The sequence below is a fragment of the Chenopodium quinoa genome, unplaced genomic scaffold (assembly GCF_001683475.1).
Source record: "Chenopodium quinoa cultivar QQ74 unplaced genomic scaffold, ASM168347v1, whole genome shotgun sequence".
Taxonomy (NCBI): domain Eukaryota; kingdom Viridiplantae; phylum Streptophyta; class Magnoliopsida; order Caryophyllales; family Amaranthaceae; genus Chenopodium; species Chenopodium quinoa.
Window position 1 is genome coordinate 2,002,213 of NW_018745540.1, and position 7,093 is coordinate 2,009,305.

The window sequence follows — 7,093 nt, forward strand, 5'->3', positions numbered from 1 at the left end:
ATTCAGAATTAATTAACTATTCTCACCAAGAGAAGCCTAAACGCACGTGCATACTAATCGCTAGACCAAACTTAGCATTATTTGCACTTCCTTATCACTCCTCCCCCTAGAGGAACTAGATCACCCTTTTACTTTCCGCACCTTTTTACTCTACCTACAAGTACTAACTTGATCGTCGGAGGCGGAGCTCCCATCACCCGGAATCTCCGTTGTTTTGCAGGTACAAGCGCAAGGATCCTAGTCCCGGAATTGTAACTCTCCCGCAAGACATCAAAAAACCCCGAAACATTTGGCGCCGTCTGTGAGGAGAGTACTTTCGAGATGGAATCTCGGTCTGTACCGATTCTAAGTGAGAAGCGTCCCATAGACAACCCCCTGATTCAGATGGACCAGGATACTGACAATGAAATTGAAGTCGAGACTCATACGGCCTCTGACAGGACCTTAGAGCTCGACACTTCCGTCCCACCGAAAGGAGGGAACGGGAGGACTGTCTGGCTGGATCTAGTAACCAGCCGGCCAGCCGCTTGATCATCAACAGGCGGCCGAGGGATCTTCCCCCATCACTAGAAACAAACTCATGACCTTCATGAATAGTTTCAAGGGGGAGATCCAGGAGCTTATCAACAAAAGGGCGACCGTTCCACCAAAGGAACAGTCGGCCAGAAGACCCTCCCAATCTGGGAGGAAGAAGCTTGTAAAGGATCGGGAGGCGACTCCTTACCCTAAGCCTAGGGAGAGGGAGGCGCCAGTGATCGACCTAACTAAGTACCGCTTCCCCTCACCAGGGAAGTGAAAGCCCATCCGTCATATTCAGCCGGACGGGTCAAAGAGAACATACTCTGATGCTCGAATGTTGCTTGAGTAGAAGAAGAATGACCGACTGTCAGAGTCGGCCTCTACGTTTGATTTTCAAGACAGTCTACATAATACCTCCCTAAGGTATTCAAAATAAAATTATGAGAGCCAGACGCACGGAGCCTCCTCCTGTTTTGATTCCCAGAAACATCATGCGGCCCCGTATGTGCCTCCTCAACCATACGTTCCGCAGTCCCAATATTTTATGCAGCCTACTCTTTTTGGAGGACAGGTGGCAAGGAATGTCCAGCCTTTGGACTGGAAACTTAGGTTGCTCAAACTTGGAGAACAACCCTCCGCCTTCTCTAAGGAAATAATAGAGGCCGCCCAGCTGGCCAAAGTAAAAAATGTGTTGGTAGGGGCATATGATGGCACTACCAACCCAGAAGATCACATGATGGCATACACCAACCTTATGTACCTCCACGGGTTGGATGACGCCACATGGTGCAAGTGTTTCCCGGCCACATTGAAGGGCATCGCCCAGCAATGGTTTGGCAACTTGCCGGCCGGGTGTATTAACAATTTCAAGACCCTCGCCTACTTGTTCACATCAAACTTCGCAATGAACATTCCTGCTAAGAAGACCACCCTTGATCTGGGGGCCATACATCAGGGAGAGAAGGAGGGATTGCGCTCTTACATCAAGAGGTTCAATCTGATGAGAATTCAGATACAAGGACTACCTGATAAAGTAGCTTATACAGACTTTTTCAAAGGTCTGAAGGACGAGGGTGACCACCCTCCAAGAAGCAATGATGGAGGCGGACTCCTACAATTAGGCAACTGACCTCTATAATGTTGGAAAATAGTCGGACCACAAAAGTTCCGACAAAAGAGAGAGCCGGCCAAAGTAGTCGGCCAATAAAGAAGAGAGAAAGAGAAAAAGAAGCCTGGGCGGCCGACTCCTCTGAACAGCCGTCCCAGAAGAAGAAGAAGGAGTTTGAACCATACTCCCCCAAGTATAAGTTTAACAAGGGTAGCTATGCCATCCTCAAGGAAATCAAGGACCGGCTCTCAATTGAGAAGCCGGCCGCCATGAAGAGTTCCATCAACAATCGGAACAAAGATAAATATTGTTATTACCATGAGGTTATTGGTCATGACACCAATGAGTGCATCAGTCTCAAGCGCCTCTTGGACCGCCTAGCAGACAAAGGGGACCTCAATTCTTATATCAAGAAATCAAAGGGTAACCAACAACCCAAGCAGAAACACGTGGGCAAGAAGAGGTCGACACCTGCTGAAAGTTCAGACACTGACGAAGCACAAATCTATACCATAGCATGCAGGTGGCTTTGCAGGAGGAGGACCTACTATCCGAGCCAACAAAGACAAAATCAGGCGGCTGGATATAAACTCAGTCGACCGGGGACGGGCCTCCAAGAGCTCGTTTCCTGAAGTTGTCATTACTGAACAAGACTTGGGAGAAATCAGGGGGCCGCATGACGACCCCACAATAATTGAATGCAAGGTGGCCAACCAAAGAGTTGGTCGGATTCTAATTGACACTGGGAGTTCATCTGATCTCATCAGCAACAAGTGCTTAGCAAAGCTCAAGTACAAGCCCGATAGCATACACCCGGTCTTCCATCCCTTAGTGGGATTTGGAGGGGGGATCGTACACCCAGTTGGACGGGTGGATCTTCCTATCCGCCTGGGCGAGAAAGGGAAGGGTCGTCACATGGTGGTCCGGTTCTTGGTGGTCGAAGAACTGTCGGCCTACAACATGATCTTAGGACGACCCACCCTGAATAATTCAAAAGCTGTCATCATTCCCTCTCTCATGCTTCTCAAGTTTAAGAGGGATGACAGAACCGTCGGCTCCCTAAGGGGAGACCAAAAGATGGCCAGGGAGTGTTATCTCTCTGATATCAAGCCCACTGTGGTGGCATCCGGCCCCAGTGGAGAGACTACGGACCTTGAGCAAGTCAAGGGAGTCGAGCCTGCCCCAATAGAAGCCGGCAAGAAAAGAAAGGCCACCCATCTGGAGGCCGAGAGAAAAGAAAAACAATAGCAATCACTAGCCGAGGAGCGGTCAGATGAATTCCGCCCTCAACCGGCTGGTGAACATGTAGACATCGCCATGGACAACTCCCGCCCTGAGAGAACTGTTAAGGTCGGGACGACTGCTTTTGCTAAACTTGGTGCTGAATTACACCAATTGCTAAGAATGTTGTTTCAACCTAAAACTCACTACTTTTTTGTTGAAATCTGGGTTCGGTAACATATTCCAGCATTAATCTTATTTTCATCTAATAAAAATCGAAATGCCAATCTAATTAGGTGCTAATCCAGATCTTAAATCCATTTTAAATCCCCTTAATTAATTTTAGTTGTAAAAATTAAATACAAAAGGCTCGTGATACCGCTGTTGGGTTTTACGGTGTCCCGAACACCGTGCGGAATCAATCCCCGCCCTGGACCACATGCATAAATTAATACGACTAACATGCATATAATAAACAAAGCAATAAACACATCAGAGAGAGAGAGAAGGCAAAAGACTATCATACCCTTGGAGCGTGCTTGAACCTTTCTTGAGGAAGAACCTCGGACTACGGAGTGAAACCCCACACGTGGCTCCTCCAACCAAGCCCACCTGCGCGCCCGAAACTTGGTCGGCGTTAATGGCTAGATTAACACACGACACTACTACAAGAGCTTTACGTACTCTAAGGGTTTTCTCACGTTTTATGTGGAGACGCCCTTTTTGAGTTCAACTCTTACAAATAATTCCCAAGGCATACTTGGGTATTTATAGGCATGGCATCTCCTATCCCTCATGATTCTTTCAATGTGGGACTTGTGATAAAGTGAGGAAAATAATATTTAATTTAATTCTAAAATAAATTAAATACCTAGAAATATAATCAAACAACACTTGGCACACATATGGGAGGTTAGGTGAGGACCACAAGGGAGGACCACAAGCCCCCTTGCTCCCCAAGCAAAAGTACTACCCAATAAACGGGCGCCACGTGGCTGTCCAGCCATTGGCACCAAGGCAGCCTTGCTGGTGGCCTGGTACCTTAATAGGCATGTGCAAGCTGTACTACCCAATAAACGAGCGCCACGTTGCTGTCCAGCCATTGGCACCAAGGCTGCCTTGTTGGCGGCCTAGTACCTTGATAGGCATGTGCAAGCTGGCGTTTGCTGCAGGCTCGCTAGCGCGCGGTGCTAGCAGGCTTGCTGCGAGCTACCAACATGCAGGCTTGCTTGGCGCGCTATGCTGCTGCTCGCCGCTTCTGCTTGTGGTAGCACTAGGCTGCTCAGCCCGCATGCAAGGCCAGCGGCACGCTGTGCCTTACGAGGGCTGTTTGTGGCCTAGTGCTTATGGCTTAGGCCTTTGCCCTACATATGTGGTACAACAAAGCCTCGTGCTAAGCTTGCGAGCCTAGCACGTTGTGTCGTTTGATTATTTTAAAGTCTCGTCGATTCCTAGAATCGACTAAACATTTGACGTTCGGCTTTGACGCTCCTAGCTCAGAATCCAACGTCAGAGTACAAATCATCTTGATCGACGCATTAAGACCTTCGGCTTAGTTCTTCGCCTTAGTTCGGTTGCACGCTTGGGTGTGACCCGTTGGGTTCAGTCAAAGGAAAGCTGTGAGATTAATTATATTAATCTCACTGATCAGAGATGGCCTCTTGCCCGACTTTTCGATCACTTGACTTTACTGAATAATTAACTCCGTAATTGATTCTGAACCCTGTATCAGAATAATATGTACACCTGTTCGAAGGACACCATTTTTTTCAGTATGGGACCATAGAAATAAATAAAATAAAGATTGTACCTCATTCTTAACCCATGATTATCTGCCAAGGACTAAGGTCTATAACGCCGAGCCTCAAACCAATTCAAGAACATAATAATAATTCTTAACCCTTTAATCTCATACACTGATCAAATAACCATTCAAAGGCTGATAAATAGTATCTCAATAATGGCACAAGTTTCCAAATAATATGACAATTAGATTCATAAAATATCTCAATTCTTATAGGGCAATAAAACTAGTTCCTAAAATACAATTAATTCTCAACCCGAAAATAATATGAGTAACCCTAAAACCTCAAGAACAATACTCCCTAATGCAACAACATTAAAAACCCTAACATAGTTGTACAATCAATTATAAACAACAAATATAAAACGATACTCAAATCCAATCAAATCATATAATATCATAATAATTTGTCATATATATGTACAAGATTGCAAATAATAAATCATACAATTACACATAATAATACAAAATATAATGCAAACAACTCTAAAATAAGTTTCATGTAATTACCTTTCCGACGAATATCAAAACAATGAGACACAGTTGAGAACCGAATATGAAACAATTACTCCAGCACTTCAAGTAGAATAATTAAATCAATCATGTTGCACGCCACTCGAAACTCACGTCTAATTGATCATGAGAAAACGTAATGGTGTGCTCTGATCTCGTGAAATTTGTATCAAGGCTAAATAATAAGAGGGTTAATGATAAAAGTTTGGTTGAATTCATGAATCATGATTATAATCAATATAGGTTGAGGTATTGCTTGATAAGGAAATCAAGTTCTGGTTGTTCCAAAAGAAAAAGTGACAAGCAAACGGCAAAAGTAAGAAAATAAAATAATAAGAGTCCTATTAAAATTATAATAAGATATAAAATACTCGTGAAATAAATTTAAAATATCTTATTTTAGCCAAAAAAAAATTTGTTAGATAAAATTATAAAATATTCGGGTATTACCAAAACAATATTTTCGATGAAAATAATTTATCAGAAATACCTCGTATTTCGTCGGAATGCCATTAGAAAATGGTGGTCTGACACGTATTTGTCAGATAAACGACATTTTTCAATAAAAATTTCGTCGGAAACATGACTTATGATGGAAAGTCCGAGAAGATTTCTCCAGCCCGGAAAGTCCGTCGAAAATTTCTAACGGTACGACGAAAATTCTGTCGGATAATACAACCATAAAAAAAACACACCCCCCACACCACAAGCGCCATGCTACCAGCTCGGCCCCCACCGCCATTATCAAAAAAATAAAAAATAAAACCCTCTAATTAACACGACACCACCGCCACTAGCTTCCACTACGCCACCTCCCACCTCCACTCCTTGTTTACCACCACCCACTACGCCACCCCCCACCCCTCACCCCACAACCCAGATCTGCCTGCCTAGCCCACCACCACCACCCACTAACCATAACCAAGCCCACCACCACCCACTAACCCTAACCTAACCCACCATCACAACCCTAACCCTAAACCAATTTCACCACCACCACCCACTACGTCACCCCGCCACACCCCTAACTCGATTTCACCACGACCACCTTCTTTGCCACCGCAACCCCACACCCCTAACTCTAATCCTAACCCCAATTCAAAAGCCGCCACCCACCCCTACCATAAAAAAATAAATAAAAAAATAAAAACAAAAAACCACATAAAATCAAAATTACAAAATTAAAAAGATACATACCTGAATTCTACCACACAAAACTTCGAAATTGGGTTTATAAGGTCAAATTCGATCATGAAACCTCTAGTTTTAGAGTTTTCATAGTTGAATTTAACTAGAAAACCTTGTTCATCCATACCGCTATTTTAATCCAGAAAAGAAAAAGGGAGATCAGAGAAGAAGGGATAAGAGAGAGAAAGGGAGGGCGGAGAAGAAAAGGAAGGAGAGATAGAGAAGAAGACGGATAAGGGAGAGAAAGGGAGGATCGAGAGAGAGGAAATGAGAGAAGAGAGAGAGAGGGGGGGTAATGGGAAATGAGGGAAGGGGCTAGGGAGGGGGGCAGCTGGAAATCATGGAATAATTAGGGTTTTAATAATGTTTTTTTTTCTACGAATTCCATTGGAAATTACAATAAATCCGTCAGAAATTTATGACAGATTTTAATTCCGTTGGAAACTTCCTTTGGACTTAAAATCGTCAAAAACTATATATGTACTTTCCGACAAAATATATTTAGTATAAAATTTTCGACGGGATTAAAATTCGTCATAATTTTAGTATTTTCCGATGGATTTAAATTCCGTCGGAAATTTCAGACTGATTTGCGACAGAAAATCTTAAACACGTCGGAAATTTCAAACAACGTTTAAAACAATTGAAATGTCGTATTTTCCGACGGATTGTCATGTCCGTCGGAACATTTACGTCAGAAATGGACCTTTTTCTTGTCGTTAAAAATGCTTACAGCAACC